The 17212-nt window shown below is 40.4% G+C and overlaps 1 protein-coding gene across 2 annotated transcripts in view; it reads left to right on the forward strand.

The window, feature by feature from the left end:
• Window positions 1-16868: 16868 nt before the first annotated feature.
• SESTD1 (SEC14 and spectrin domain containing 1) overlaps window positions 16869-17212 on the forward strand; it is a 136535-nt gene continuing 136191 nt past the window's right edge. Inside the window, exon 1 of one of the 2 annotated variants that reach the window (XM_082658937.1) lies at window positions 16869-16984. The gene's annotated coding sequence lies outside the window, so the exon portion shown is untranslated. The remainder of the gene's footprint in view (window positions 16985-17212) is intronic. The other variant, XM_082658938.1, reaches the window with a different exon arrangement.

Here is a 17212-nt window from a genome sequence, read left to right on the forward strand (position 1 = left end):
TAGAAAGTGAGAATAAAATAGTAAAAAAGAGAAGCTTGGTGTATACAGAGCTGGCTTCTTGGGCGTAGGACCTGTGTAGCCCAACAGGACACCACTCTCAGAAGGGAGCCATGCATAGTTTAATGCTCTGCTGTCTTGAAATTCTTAACAATTTCATCTTTGGACTTTTGTAAGTAGAGTTCAATGGGGCAATGGAGTATGCCTATGAGCAGAGGAGATACACGCAAATGCCTGCCTGTAGCTCCTTACCATCCCATTTGCCTTTAAGCGCCGCATGGGCACAGAATTCTGGTGGACCTGCAATGTACGGAGTTCAACGAGACTTGAAGCAAGTAAAAGGTAAGCATGTAACGCCTACACCTGAGTAAGTCGCGGTGCTGATAGCTGCCAAGAGACCACACCTTCCCTGTAAACCAGAACTTGCTTCAAATGCAGAAGTAAGACAGTGGCATTCTTAAAAACTCAAATGAGCAAGGAAAACTACATATACTTTCTTATTCATCTTACTTCCTTTACTAACCCACCACTTAAGCTGAGAATGATGGTGTAGAAGGAAAGGAAAAGATAGTTCATTTCCTTTCACTCCTTTCTTACTTAGCAGTAAGGCAAAAGCACACAGTGTGGGTAGGATGCATGAGTATCAAGAAGTGAAATAACAGTTGAGTTAGTTTTGTGCAGTACTTCCACTGTTCTGTTAAGAACAAAATGCATGTGCACGTACACAAGTTGTGTCATTTCTGTGATTCTGCATACTTTAAATGTTCTATTTCTGTTTGAAATTGGCATTGCACAACATAAAGATGAATGGTAAAATTCATGCTAATTATTACAAATTTTGATTTTTTTATGTAGGATGACATTAAATATCAAACAAAAATACCACAAGTTAAAAGAGAGAGCATGGGAAAAAAGGAAAAACTTTCTATTTTAGTACCTTTAGTAGTACTTTTTTTCCTGCTTTTCCAACAAAGGGTCCTTCATTTTTATTTTACACGAGGCCCCACAAATTATGTAGCTGCCTTTCAGTATGTGTGTGTCTATGTGACAGAGAGAAGTAGAAAGGGATAAAGAGAGAAGGCACACATCCAAGTGCTTCCACACAGAAGATGTATATAAACCTACTATGTGCCAAGCACCTGGCCCTATATTAGGCACTAATGCAAAACCGAAGAAGACAGACGGCATTTTGTTGGTGGAAAGTGATGAGTCATATTTGGAACTTGTTGAGTTTAAAATAACACCAGAACTTTCAAGTGGAAACAATCTAAAAAACAGCTGGACATGTATGTGTGGTGCTCTTAAAAGACGTGAAGGTAGAGATAGCTGTTTGAAAGTCATTTGCATAGAAGTAATAGATGTTATAATAGCAACAAAAAGATGAAATACATAAGATTAAACTTTAAAATAAATGTGTATCATTTACACGAAAGAAAAAAGCACTACTGAAAGACACAAAAGAAGACTTGGACAAATCAAAAACATTTTATGTTCTTGGATTGAAATAACCAGCATCATAAAAATGTCAGTTCTTCCTAAATTAATCTGTAAATTTAACCTGATCCCAATCAGTGTAACAATAAAAATACTTAAATTTTAGAAATAGACAATCTGAATCTAAAGTTTATATGTAAAAATACATAAGCATAGCCGGGAAAATTTTGTTTTATGTAATACCAGCATGAGAAGGGCTTTACAAGTATAACACAAAATGTAGAAGCCATAAAGAAATGATTGGTGAATTTGTTTATATAATAATCAGAAATTTTATAGGAAACAAAACTATCTTACATAAACTAAAATTTGAAAAATAATATGTACAACATATATTAGAAGCCAATTCCTATAAATTTATAAGAAAAACCAACTATTTGATACAAAATAGGAGTACATGGGGCAAAGGATATGAAAAAAGAGTTTACTAAAAAGGAAATACAGATTGCTCTTACATGTATAAAAAAGACACCAATCCTCACCCAATTATATACTACATTAGATGCTATATTTCACTTATCAGACTGGCAAAACCCCAAAATTTTTATGACAGTTATCAAGCATTGCTGGAGGGGCTGTAAATTGGTATAACCTCAATAACAGGCAATTTCACAGTAATCAGTCAAAACAACAAATGCACATATTCGTAGCAATTCTAGTCCTAAGCACTTATCCTATAAGTACAAAATGATGTTTCTAATAGATTGTAGTAGACTTGAAGCAGACTAAATGTTTAGCATTAGAAGACTGGTTTATAAAAATTATATTTAAATAATGAAATACAATGCTGTCTCGTGTACTGGTCTCCAAAATCTATTGTTAAGTGCAAAAAGTAATGTGTAGAACAGGGTACATGGCATGCTAATATGTATGTGGGGAAAATTATATATGTACACATAATTATATATATTATAAATATACATATACATGTACATACACAAACTCCTATATTTGTAAATGCATAGACTATTCTTAGAAGGCTCTGAAGAGACTGTAATCGTGATTGCCTCCTAGGAGAGAAATTGGATGGGTGGGGGTCAGGGAGAAAAAGAGACTTATTTTTCACTGTATATTATTTCATACTTTTGAATTTGATACTGTGTACATATATTACTCAGAAAAAATATTTTTAGATTAAGAGGGTCAATATTTAAAACCAGTGAAACATTTGAAATAGGTTAGATCTCTGAGTGTAAGGACATTGACATAAAAAGGCCAAAGACCATGACAAATATCTCTATTTGAAGCCTCCTTCCCTCAAGAAGTATCAGCTAGACACTACAGCAAAATGGACTAAGAAATAGGAAACAGGATAAAATAGTGTCACAGACATTGAAAGAAAAGTATTTGAGAAGGAAATCAAGTTTTCCAAAGGAAAAGATCAATATATTTAGCTATAAAATAGTTGTAAAATTTTGCATATCAATATTTGCAAAAAAAGTGACATTAGAAAAGATCAATATACTTAACATAAATCCTGAAAAAACAACATTCTAATAGAAAAATGATCAAAGAACTTGAAGGGACAATTCCCAAAACAAGAAAATACAAATTTCCAGTAAATGTATTAACTTGTAATTCAGGAAGTGCAAATTAAATGAAGAAGAAATCTCTGCCTATACACTTAGAAAATTTTTTTAAAATTAACATAATTCTCAGTGCTAATGGGAACATAAATTGAGACTGTATTTGGAAAGCAGTTTGTCAATATATATCAAGAGATTTTATAATTGTTAATAAATTTGATACTGTAATTTCTACTTCCAGGAATTTCTACCAAGGAAATAATCAGAGTGATATAATGCTAATGTATTACAACATTTATATCTGATGGCAAAACAGAAATCAATCTTAATGTTCATCAGTGTGTGAATGTTGTCAATGTCTCCTTCCTCCAGTTTTAGAGCATTCCAATTAAGCCTCTTTCTTCCTTCAAGGTTGTTATTTCTAAATTATAAACATAGTAAAGAGAAGAAAAAAGGAGGAGAATCCCTTCACCACTTTATAGAGTACGGATAAGATACAGTCCAAACTCCTTTGTTGTTGTTCTTTTTTTGCAGTACGCCGGCTTCTCACTGTTGTGGCCTCTCCCGTTGCGGAGCACAGGCTCCAGACACGCAGGCTCAGCGGCCATGGCTCACGGGCCCAGCCGCTCCGCGGCATGTGGGATCTTCCCGGACCGGGGCACGAACCCGTGTCCCCTTCATCGGCAGGCGGACTCTCAACCACTGCGCCACCAGGGAATCCCTAAACTCCTTTGAATGAGTAAAAAGTCTTCCGTGATTTTGCATTGCCTTTCATTCTGCCCTTAATGCTCATCTTGGGTCTTCTGTCCCACACTTAATGAGCTGTTTACAGTACTCTCAACACACCTGGATGCTTTATGCCTCTGTATCTTTGCTCACGTTTCCTCTGCCTCTAGTGATGCCTGAGTCTGCACCCATTCACATGATCAACACACATTATCTTTCAAAAACTCAACTGAGGAGGAAAGTAAAATCCTGGACCACACCCTCTACCACCCCGGGTAGAAGTGATCACCGCTTCATTGTGGTTCCACTTTTTCTTTTAGTGCCTTATTTCATTTTGTAGTGCATATGTCTTCTTTGATAAGTAAACTGTAAACCACTTGATGTTGGAGGACTCTCTTATATTTTTATTTCCAGGGCCTAATTTAGAGACTATCAAAACTTAATAAATGTTTGTAGATTAAAAAAAGAAGGGAGCTTCCCTGATGGCGCAGTGGTTGGGAGTCCGCCTGCCGATGCAGGGGACACGGGTTCGTGCCCTGGTCCGGGAACATCCCACGTGCCGCGGAGCGGCTGGGCCCGTGGGCCATGGTCGCTGGGCCTGCGCGTCTGGATCCTGTGCTCCGCAGCGGGAGAGGCCACGGCAGTGAGAGGCCCGCGTACAGCAAAAAAAAAAAAAAAAAAAAAAAGGGAATGAGTGGTTAACAGTATCAAGTACTACAAAGAGGGAAAGAGGAAGAAAATTCTTTGAATATGATAAGTAGTCATTGTTAACTTTGAAAGAACTGTTTCAGTTGATTAACTGGGAGGCAGCAAGTAGTGAATGAATAGTGAACAAATAATCGTTTCAAGTCTAGATGATTTTTTTTCCCCAAGAAATTTATTACTAAATGGAAGGGGAAAGAAAAGATAACAGTTTAAAAGAATTCTTTGAATTTTGGTTTTTATAAATAAATCGAAATTTAAGTATGTTTGTAGGCAAAGAAGAAGAAACCACACCCAAAAGAAAATTCTAATGTCACGTGGCAAGATTAGTCTAATTTTAAAATATGAATATTGTTAAGTGGTTCCACTGTTTATGCATCACATTTATTATTGGTAACTGGGATAAGGAGCTTCTGTTGGTTCTGCCATTTTCCCAACCCCTTTCCCAGCCTCCCCCAAAGGAGGAAATACTAATCAGATCAATGTAAAATTTGATGGCACCAGCCGGGCTCAGGGTCAGTGTATGTGAATCCTGTGGGTTTTATTTATCTTCTGCTTGCCTGCTTGGTGCTAGGCATGTGAAACAAACAGGCTTTCTCTTTCTCTTTTCCTAGTAATCTCATATGATTATTTCCATATCTGTTAACCTTATTATTTTTTGGCCACACTGAAGGGCTTGTGGGATCTTAGTTCACTGACCAGGGATCAAACCCAGACAGTGAAAGCACAGAGTCCTAGCCACTGGGCCTCCAGGGGATTCCCATGTTAACCTTTCATTTTTTCCATCTGCTTATCTTCTGTATAATTTCTTCAGATCTGTCCTTTAATTTACCAATAGTTTTATTCTACTGTGCCTAATACGTATTTTAACTAACCAATTGAGATTTTTATTTTAACAGTTCTATTTTTTATTTTTAAAATTTTTATTGGAGAAGAGTTGATTTACAATGTTGTGTTAGTTTCTGCTGTATGGAAAAGTGAATCAGTTATACCTATATATGTATCCACTCTTTTTTAGATTCTTTTCCTATATAGGTCATTCAGAGTATTGAGTAGCATTCTATTTTTTATTTTTAAAAGCTTTGTTTGGTTTGTTTTCAAATTTGCCTGGTTTGATAGGCAAGCCTCTTACTGCGTACTCATCTTTTATATAATTTTTAAATTTTTTCAACATTTCATAGTAGTTTTTTAAATATATTTTGTTTGGTAACTTGAATGTTTGAATATTTTGCCTATTGATTATGAACTCTCATTTAGTTGATACAGTATTAATCTGTGGGATACTCAAAGACTTAAACTAAAGATGTGTTTCTCCCCAAATCCTCTTCTGTGTGGAGCTGCGTGCCACACTAGTGACCTGGGACCACTGTAGCCCCTTCTCAGGTCTCCAGCTTCAGGAGAGAGCTTGATCTCCCTTAGTTCCCTCTCTTGTGCCTAGGCTGCTTCTCCGGGTGCTGGCAACCAACATCAGGTCAGTTTGCCCTGGTGGTTTAACACTGCTGTGTTTTCTTTCCCCCATGTCCTGTGAACCCAGAAGCGCATGACATTCCTCCTCCTGTTTTCTTGTAAACCCCTTCGGATCAAGCTTTCTCCCGTCGTTCTATCAAACCTGTTCTTCCTAAGGTTGCCAATAGCCTGTATGTTGCTAAATACAACTGCCTTTTCTCAGCCTCATCTTTGTTGCCGCGACAGTTAATTTTAGGGGTCAACTTGGCTGGGCCATAGTACCCAGATATTTGGTCAAACGTTTTTCTGGATGTTTTGGTGAAAGTGTTTTGGGAGGAGATTTACATTTAAATCGGTGGACTTTGAGTAAAGCAGATTGCCCTCCATAATATGAGTGGGCCTCATCCATTCAGCTGAAGTCCTGAATAGAACAAAAGACTGACGTTTCCCCCCACAAGAGGAATTCCACAGCAGAAGGCCCTGGGACTTGAACTGCACAGTCAATCCTGCTTGGGTCTCCAAGCTACCAGCTCACTCTGTAAATTTCGGACTTGCCAGCCTCTGTAATTGTATAAGCCAATTCCTTAAAACACATACAGACATCCTACCTATTGGTTCTGTTTCTCTGGGAACCCTGACTAATACACCCACCCTGTTAGTAGTATTAGACCGAGGTGATTATTCCCCTATTTTTGAAATATTTCTTTACTTGATTTCTGATAATTCATGCTCCTGTTTTTTTTCCAACCTCATTGGTTTTTCCCTTTAAGTCTCTTTTGTGGATTTCCTCCTCGTCTTCCCAGTCTCTAAATATTAGGTCTCCAGAACTGACAGTTGAGTCTTTAGACCTCTTCTCTATACTTGCTCTCTTGTTAATCTCACCAAGTCTCATAGCTGTGACATTATCTTTTTGCTGATATACCAAAAAGTTCCAAATGTATATTCCTAGCCCAGAACTCTCCCTTTAACTCCAGACTCATATTTCCAGCTGCTTTATTCTAAATTTATGCTTATTATCTGATACATATCTCAAAGTTAACATTTCCAAAACCATATTATTAAGCCCTCCTCCCTTTCCATCCCCCTCAAGCCCAACTGCTTTTCCCCACGATTTCCCCCTAGTAAATAGAATATTGTTCTAATTGCTCAGGCCCCAAACCCATGAGTTATCCCTGGATTCATTTTTTTCCTGACCCCCCACATCTAATCAGTCACGGAATCCTGGGGCGCTATTTTTAACTTATAATCAGAATCTAGCCACTGCCTACCACCTGCTTCCCCCGCACTGGGACAGGCCACGATCACATCTGCCTGGAGATGTGGAGCAACTCTCACCTCTCAGCTGGTCTCTGGGCTTATACCCTTCCCCGCAAGGCATTCAGTTCTACACTCAGCAGCCAGAATGAGTCTTTAAAAGTACAAGCCCTGGCTATCATCCCTCTGCTCAAAACCATTCAAAGCTTTTTCAAGTGGCTCAGAGGAAAAGCCTCAATCAATTCTCTAAAAGACCCAACACAATCTCTTTCCCTCTCACTCTCTTCCCTTCCACTTCCCTGCCCTGGCAGGTACGGCTTCCCCTCAGGGGCTTTGATTTGTTGTTTCCTCTGCTTGAAATGCTTTTCCCACAGACTTCTGCAGAGTTTCCTCTTATACCTTCTGTAGTCTTTGTTCAATGGCTACCTTCTTTGTGATGCCTTCCTGGTTACTTTATCTAAAATCCAACCTATCTCCCATTCTCTCTCTGTCGTCCTTCCTTTACTTTTCTCCACAGCATTTATCTAAAAACTACATATTCTACTTCTTTATTTTGTCTGTCTGCCCCTCACTAGAGTATAAGTTCCATGAGGATAAGAATTTTATTTTATTCACTGCTGTATCCTCAATTCCTAAATACCATCCCTCACAATAGAAGGCACTCGATAAATATTGCTGTAAATACCCATTCTTGGCAAGGGTATGGGGAAAGATGCAGTCTCTCACATTTGGGGAGGTAAGTATAATTTGGCGCAATATTTTTAGAGGTTTTTGGTTCTCTGGTGAGCCATTCACTCACAGTGAATGCATTTGCACCTAGACCTGCTCAGCTTTGATCATTTTCGTTACCTGCCTGGCCTCTGCAGTCTGTTGAATTTTCTACCCGTGGCCCACAGGTACTTCTCATTTTGATCTTCCCTGAAATGACCCTCTTTCTGCTCATGTAGCCACAGCAAGAATATTCAAAATTCCCCTTCAAGTAGCATGTTCTTTAGTGCCTCTTAGCCACTGTGTATATTGTTTCTTCTGCTTTTTCTCCCTTTTTCCAGCCTAGACACTACCCACTCTTTCTTCTAGACTCAGTTCAAGCATCAAAGACTCCATGAAGCCTTCACTAGACACCTTGGCAGTGACTCTTCTCTGCGTCTCCACAGCATTTTTGTGTAGAATTTAATGATTAGTATGTATCACCTTGCACTGAGTGTTTGTTTGGGTTCCTGTCTCCCAGTGAGACTGAGAGCAAACTCATAACGTCCTCAACCTTGTCTCTAGCTCTCTGGCAAGAGAGCAAGGCTGGCACTACATTTTTGGTTGCATGAAAAAATAAATCATTGAATGTCTTTTCCCATGTTTCTGTTCACTTCCACCTTTTTTCCAACTAAAATGCTTAAAAGTTGTTTGTATGACATTAAAATGACCATGGAAGCATCTAAGCATAATTTCTGTGCAGACAGAACATGCAGGATCGTTTCTCAGGAGGGTAAGCTGAGCGCCAGCAACAGCTCTTGTCCCAAATTTGCTGCCATGCTTTACGATGAAAAAGTCTAAACTGTAAGTGTTTTCATCTTAGGAATAGTGATAAGATACATTTATTGGCTTATTTGCATACTTTTTAATGCAAAAATTAAGGTTTCGGAATAAAATGGTCAACTAGGACCCTGTGGCTCCCTTTCTTCAAGTCCCCAAAGGGAAACACGCTTTTTATTCCTTTCTTCCCCTAAATCTAAGATAATATTACTGAGGCATGAACCTAGCTTGTATGACATGTTTTGAGCACTGATCCACAGTGCCAGAATCAAGTAGCTCCACACCCTAAGAAGTGGCTCTAACCCAGGATGACACAATCTGTGTTTTTCAAATTGCCAATTAAAAAAAATTGTTTAAAGGCCCTTTGTTACATAATAATGTTTTATTCAGAAGGAGAGGAAAAGTTGGACTGATACAAAAGGCAGTTCTTTCCATTTTCCACTTTATACCATAAGCAAATCAATCCTTTGCTTTTTGTGTTGCTAGAGCCTACTCCAACTTCATGCAATGGGACTTCTCCCAAGCTGCCATTCAGCTGCTAAAGTCACAGCCGAGTTTTACCACCTCTCCAGAGCAGCTGGAGAGAGTGACGGAGTGAAAGGAGCCTGGACAATGGCTGGAGGTTATTTTCAAATGTGGTTTGTCCCTATTTTGTTCAAGAACACAGGATTAAAAAAAAACAAACAAAAAGCAAAAAAACAAACACCCAGACAAGAGAGCCATTTCTGAGCATGGAAGAACTGAAGCTAGAACGGAACACTTTAGTCTCTGGCCTCAGATTTTGAGAGTCTAGAGCAAAACACATTGCTTGATCACTGAGGTAAATGTTGACTTTTGTAATCAGGCTGATGACTGGAACATATTGGAAAAACAAAAGTAAACCTTATGACTTGGACCAAGCTTGTTTTTAACATTCTTTTCTGTCTTACTAATAACTGGGACCTAGCCCCATATTGAAATACCATGTAACAGAAACTAAAGAACTTTCTCCATAACTTAACTAATAATACCTTTTAAATGAGACCTGATTCTTTCACTATGCAGATTAAACTTGACAATCAACTGCTTTTACCTCTTCAGCTTTGAATAAACTATTTTTAGATCTAAAATTTTTTAGACTTATAATGTACATAATAAGTAAAAATATTCTGATTAAGCAAAATTGTATTTTTCTATCCTAATCATGAATAAATTGAAGAATTTTTCTAGGCTAGGGTTTTAAAGGCACATCAACAAACCAGAAAATAGGATACTTGAATGTATATTTTTAATATCCAATTATGAGACTAGAAGAAATTAACATAATTTAAATTTTTATATTTGGACGGGTAATAAAATATTTCAGCAAAAAATATTTCACAAAAATTGTCTCTCCAGTGCAAGGTTAAGAGATGTACACATCCTGCAGGGACTATCTACTGTTTTTGTCAGTCTGGTTCTCCTCTCTCCCCTTTTGCTGGTAATGCCCCTGTGTCCTTTGGAGGAGACTTCCTCCCGTGATGGGAGCTGCCTGTGATGATTCATCACATTCATGTGACCCAAAGTATTAGCCACTCCTGATATTTTTCTACATGAACTGTCCATCAGAGGCAGGATGCACACCCAGTGCAACCTGTGGCTCTTCTCCTTGTAGCCTAAAACACTAGTTTGCTATGGTACAGACTGAAGACAAGTCAAAAGGAAACAGGTTTGGGAGAAGGGGCTGAGAAAGATGCTGACTTTACTTTGGTCTCTGGTTCTGGTCCCTGAGGTTCTCAGAAATGCTGTTCTTCCATCAGTGCTCTTGAGCTACCTCAGTGTTGTTCCAGAAAATCCATCACACCTCCACCCCAATCCAGTTCAGATTGGCTTTGGTACTTGCAACCAAAGAGTTCTGACTCAGGAACACTTACTGGAGCACATATTGTATTGACATTTAGTGGTACTTATTGGAAGAAAATTTATTGGACAGAACTATAAAAACTGGCATAGACAGTTTACTGTATTATGTAATGTACTGTATATTGCCAGAAGCATGTAAAACAATTTGTCCAAACAATTTGCCTTTAACTTGACCTCCTTTGTTAATCTCTATTACAAAGCTTACATTAAGAGTGACAGTAAGTTGGTTGCTCAAATTAGGGACGTTTCCTTAGTCTGAAATTTTATTTCATTTTCTATTATTCAGAATACTTTTAAAGCACTATTGATGTTCAAGAGAAAAACTTGTATTATGCCTAAATTATGCACCACATCTGTTTACACACATACAGATGATACTGCAAGTATTCATAAACTTTCAGCATATAGCAACTAGTAGTCAGGAGGCCTGGACACTAGATATTTTGTTAACTAAGTGTAGTGTTGGGTATGTTGCTTAATTTTTCCAGGTCACAGGAAAATGAGGATGTTGGAATAGGTGGGTGTCTTCCAGCTTTAAAACCCTAAGATTCCACTAGTAGAAAAAACAGTCAGTTCTGTTAGAAAAAGATTTTGCTGATTTTATAAAAAAATCAAACACTGCTTTTTCCTATTTCCTTTGGCCTGTTTACTAAAAACATTGTGTGAAAGTGTCATTGGGGGAAAAAAACCCCACCTGATACAAATGAATGCAAACTATGTTGGCCTTGGAAAAAGTTCTGTTGTCTAAAGGGCTCCAAATACATTGGCCTAGATGCTGAACTAATAGGTGGCAAAACAAAACAAAGCAAAGCAAACAAAACGAAACCAAACCGTACCCTTAAAAGAGTTATTTATATAATTTCAGAACCATAAAAGTACATTTTAAAAAAATACCAGATCTTTTTTTTCTTTTTTTTTTTTACATCTTTATTGGAGTATAATTGCTTTACAATGGTGTGTTGGTTTCTGCTTTATAACAAAGTGAATCAGTTATACATATACATATGTTCCCATATCTCTTCCCTCTTGCGTCTCCCTCCCTCCCACGCTCCCTATCCCACCCCTCCAGGCGGTCACAAAGCACCGAGCTGATCTCCCTGTGCTATGCGGCTGCTTCCCACTAGCTACCTACCTTACGTTTGGTAGTGTATATATGTCCATGCCTCTCCCTTGCTTTGTCACAGCTTACCCTTCCCCCTCCCCATATCCTCAAGTCCATTCTCTAGTAGGTCTGTGTCTTTATTCCTGTCTTACCCCAAGGTTCTTCATGACATTTTTTTTTCCTTAAATTCCATATAACCAGATCTTTTAAACTTCCTCAGTGAAAGAAGTTTTGAGCTTGGAATTAAAATGTCAAAAATTAATAAAATAAGTACTCAAAGTAATTTTTAAATAAAATTATTAAAGATTTTTCTTAAAAATTCACTAATGTATTAAGTGTACATTATTAAAATAAATGCTATATATCTTTAGATTGAAAAATACAGTACCTTGACAATTTTTCAAATATTGATTTTGAAGTGCTAAATATTCCCAAAGGCAAGAGTTGCAGGATGAATACTAGCTCAGTGCTGCAGGTTTGGCACCATCTCACAGCTTTGTGACTGTGGTTTGTTAGGCAATTTTGGTTGCAAAATATAGAAACCCAAACATGTGACCTCAGGGAAGAGGTGTTGGGGTTTGTTCTTGTTTGTTTGGTTTGTAAAGAATACATATGTAAATCAGAAAAACTGAAATCTCAGCCATGATATCCGGCTTCCTTCCTAGGAATAACAGGAAAGTTGAACAACAAAGCTTCTTAAGAGGAGAGGAATGCCAATTGAATTGGGCATTTCGGAACACAGAATTTGAAGGATATTCAGAACCCAGCGTATCAGTAGGACTTCTCATCCTGCTGGAGCATCCCAATCACCTGAGGAGTGTTTTAAAAATACAGATTTTGAGGTCCCATCTGCAAAGGCTCAGGTCTAGTACACCTGGGGAAGTGCTGGGAACGCTTTGTTTTTAAAAAGATCCCAGCTAGATTTTGAATGCCCTGCTCTCTGGGTTGCCTGGGTTGCCTCTTCTCTTGGTGTCTGCTTCCTGATCGGCACACTACCAGTTGATTCCCTCAAGATTCTTTACTATAGGCTCAGTGCCTCACCTCCTTCAAGCCTTAGCTCAAATGTCACCTTCTCAGTGTGGCTTTCCCTATTCCTGTGATTGAAAGCCGTACCCCAGCCCCTGGCACTTTCTAGTTCCCTGCCCTGCATAATGTTTATCCAACACTTACCACCTTCTAATACAATATTTGATTTACTTATTTATTGTTTATTGCCTGTCCCATTTACCAGAATGCAAGGTCCATGCAGAATTTTCGTGTATTTTGTCCATACTGCATTCCCAGAACCTAAAACAGGAAATTCTTAATAAATATTTGGTGAGCAGATGAGTGAATGGATGTTTTCTGCTTAGTCATTGGCTGACATTATCTTCTGCTCCCTGGTGAAGTGTCAGAGCCCTTCTCATCCATGGCTACCATCTGTGCCTCCCTTTGGGTCCAGCTTCCCCAGTTGATTGTCTGATTGGACCAACCCTTTTTTCTTCTTCTTTTTTATTTGGGTGGGGGCCCACCACGTGGCATGTGAGATCTTAGTTCCCAGACCAGGGATCGAACCCTCGCCCCCTGCATTGGAAGCACGGAGTCTCGACCACTGGATCACTAGAGAAGTCCTTGGACCAGCTCTTTTGGATTGAGTGTTTTTCCCAGGTCATTTTTGAATGGGTGTGAATTGGCTGTTTAACAGGTCAGGTGCCCTCCCAGGAGTAGTCCACAGAGGCACAAAAGAGTACTGCCTGGGGCCCCGCCTTCAGCAGGGCGTGTGGGTGGGGCATTTTCTCCAAGAAGCCTATTTGGGTGCCGAGTGAGTGTTCAGCAAGTTACTTGACCCTGCTGAGCTTCAGTAAGACTGCATTAACAGTGCAGGTCTACCTTATCTCAGTGAGTTCTTCAGAAGTTCCAGAGAATAATGTTTGGGAAACATAGGCATATAAAATATTAACTTATTATAAAAATAAAATGAATGTGAGACGTTACATAAATTCAGATGACATTTAAATATGGCATTTAATAAAAAGCCTAAGGGAAGTTGTAGGGGAGAATTGAGGAATTTAAGAACGAGTTGTTTAAAGTGCTTTTGTGACTCTCCCCACCCCCCAGTCCTGAATGTCTTTCAAATGTTATTCTTATTTCACATTGATTTCTATTTGGCAGGGGATTCTGGTACATAACTTCCAAAGTGATATTTAAGACGAATACATGCAAAGATCCACACTCAGTCTCCAAAAACAAATTGCACAAATACAGGTTGGAGGAGATATGGTTTTACAGGTGTGTATGTGTTAAAGTCCTAAGAAAGATTCGAGGGTTTTTGTTTGTTTTATGAACAGTGTGGGGTGGTAGAAAAATATGAATGTGATATCAAGCTGAATTTTGAAACATCATAAGAATGTAGAAAACTGTATTTTTTTATTCTTCTCTGTATACCTGGAATACTGGACTCAGTTCTAGATGCCACATTGTAAGAGGCACTAGGGTATGTTTAGATGAAAGTGTATGGAGGAGATGAATGGGGCTTGTGTATGGAGGCTGGTGTGAGAAGGGACATGTTCTGGTTGCTGACTTCAGATGTTTAAAGGCTGTGTATGGAAGGGGAATTGGGCTGTTCTGGATTCAATACATCTGAGTACCAGATTCAGATTCGCTGGGTACTTTAATACAATGTATTCATACTAATGATAATGATTTAAGGTGTTATTATTTCCCCCTTTTAGAGTTGAGCAAACTCATAACTTGGAGCTGTTTTGTGCTTGTCCAAAGTCATACAGCTAGAAGTTACAGAGCTACGATCTGACCACACCACTTTGGAGTTTAATTCCAGTGGTGTTTTCTACTAATATCATTGTTACCTACAAAATCTACAGAAAGACACCTTTCAGTTCCAAGTAGGGACTAGCAGGGCTGTTCAAAGATGAATACTATTGTGAGGTAGTGAGTGGTTCCCTATCACTCAAGAGTTCAAGAATATGCTGGACAGCTACTTTGCAAGGATCTGGTTGTCCCTTCAATTTATACATATATAAAGAAGGATATGTTTACCTTATTAATAAAGTACTAGAAATGAAGCCTAATCATAGAGCCAAAGGAACTCCAGAGGGGAGGCTGAGTGAATTTAAGTGATTGAGCTGTGTTCATTTAGTAGTTATTGGAAAATACAGCACCCAAACTTTGTTCTCTGCATTTATAGTCTAATGTGTTTTCTGTTGCAACAGTTACCCTTATCTAATAACTGGGTCCACACTGTTGTGGAACAAGAGGGTATGGAAAGAGGAAGGGCAGGGATATTTGGTGAATTACTATAATAGATTGTTTGGCATAAACTTGCTTTATTAAAACAAGCCAAGAATGCGAGTGGTAATAGGAGAGGGTTTAAAATGATAAACAGAGAATGCCACATGGTAAAGGAAGGAAGAACAGAATACTGTGGAAGGTTAAGTAAGGAAGGCAGGGACTGTGGATTGCAGTGTATTTCCCTCTTGTTGAGTAGATGTTCAACAGCTATTTGTTGGAATGAATAGTGACATCAGTACTTGAACAAATATTTAAAGAAAACCTTCATAGTGCTGAGTACTGTGCTATGTCTGAGAGCCAAAAATGAACTAGACAAAAATCTCCATCCTTTTAAGGAACTCACAGTCTAGTAGGAAAAGACCACCAAGCAAAGCAATGGGAAAAAAGAAAGTGCTAGGGGTTATCGTAGAGAATAGATCAAAGTTTACATGAAAGCAGAAAAGAATGAATAATTCAGTGTAAGTGTGTGGGGTGAGGATATGAGGGTGGAAAAAGGACAGGATGTCAGGGAAGATTCAACGGAGGAAAAGATGCATTATCTTTATTATCTTGAAGGAGACTGGAAGTTCACCCGGTTAAATGAGGGATGAATTTCAGATGGAGGAAAATATACAAAGGCACAGACAGAGCCTGTGTGTGAGATGTGGTGGGAATTAAAGCTGAAGCTGAGGAGATCTGTGGATCAGATCATAAATGGCCTTGAATATCACGGTAATTGCTTGAAACTGATTATCCAGGTGGAAAGCCTTTGAAGAGGGAGGCTCTGTGTTTTTGGGGCATTCCCAGCAGTCCTTTGGAACACAAGCAGAAGTGAAATTAGCAAGGCTTGACCTAAATGGTGGCAGAGACTGATGTAGTGGAGACATTATCAGTCATAGAAATAAGAGGAAGTATTAATCCTTGGGATTTTCAATCAGAGAACTTTAGCAGAGAGAAACTTAGTTGCCTAGTTGTTGGAATGGTAATTTTTTTTTTCCTAAATAAATTAGGTGATACTGAAGTGAGTGGCACAGTGAGTAATAAGTAAGGCCTGAGATTGAGAACACATGCTGCCCTGAGCCTGTGTGTATTAGCTGATGACTCTTTTGAACTGAATTCAGGAAATGACATAAAAACGATTTGTGCAAGAAAATTGGAAGAACAAGGACTCTGAAGTCACTACATTTGGAGAAAAATAACTAGTGTTGGTGAAGATGGGGAAGTAGCCATTATCAGAGGGCCATTTGTGGATAAATTTTGGGCTATCCAATGGAAAGATCCCCAAAGGAAAACAAATGCCCTGAATCCAGCTCTTCCTCACTACAACCCATTCCCCTGCAGTTGCCTTATCCTTCAGACACATCACACATCTCTGTGTGGGAGATCCATCTCCTGGCATCTCCTGGCAGTGGGTACTTGGGGGTAAAGGAATCCCAACAAACCCGGGATGACAACGTTAGAATTTTGAAAATCTTGGAGACCATATACTCGAACATACATATTTCAGTATGAGGACAGAGAAAACAAATGACAGGCAAGGCGTCAAGGGGAGGGGGTGTCCTTCCTTAAGTCCAGGCTCCCCGACTCTAGGCCCAGTTCTTCCATAATCCCACGCTGCCTGTGGGCTTGGGAGCTGGAAGCTCGGCGGGTGGTGAGGAGAGCGGGGTCCGCCTGGTGGCGTCGGAAGCCCCCTCCTCGCCCAGCCCCCAATCCCCAGCCCCCGTGGGACTCCCAGCCCCGCCCCCTTCCCGTGCGGGCGGTGTCGCTGCGCCGCTGCTACCCGGGCGCGCGCGGGGCAGCACGGACGCGAGTCGGGCCGAGGGTGACGGGAGGTCGCCGAGCCTCCCGCGCCGCCGCCCCTTGCCTGACGCAGAGAGGGGCCGGGACGCGATTTGCCGCGAGTGACTGGAGCCGCTGCCGCCGCCACCGCCGCCCGGGCCCGCTCCGCCCTCAGTCCGCCTTCCTCCCGCCTCGCCCTCCGCCTCCGCTCGCGCCTTGCTCGCGTCCCCGCGTCCTCCCCACCGCCCCGGAACGTCGGGCAGCCAGCGCCAGCGCCAGCCAGGTGAGTGTGGCCGCCGTGCGGCCCGGGCGGCCCGGGCGGGAGGAGCGCGCAGGCCCAGCGGCCGGGCAGGGAGCGCGGGCGGGCGGCGGCGGCGGGCCCGGCTTTCTTCCCCACCGTGGGCCGCGCGACTGAGGGAGGGGCGCCCCCGCCCCGCCGCAGCCCCCGCCGCCACCGCAGACAAAGCAAGCGCCAGAGGTGGGAGCCCCGCGGGCGGCCCCTGCCTCCGCG

This window comes from Grampus griseus (genome assembly GCF_964374135.1).
Source record: "Grampus griseus genome assembly, chromosome: 7".
Classification (NCBI taxonomy): Eukaryota; Metazoa; Chordata; class Mammalia; order Artiodactyla; family Delphinidae; genus Grampus; species Grampus griseus.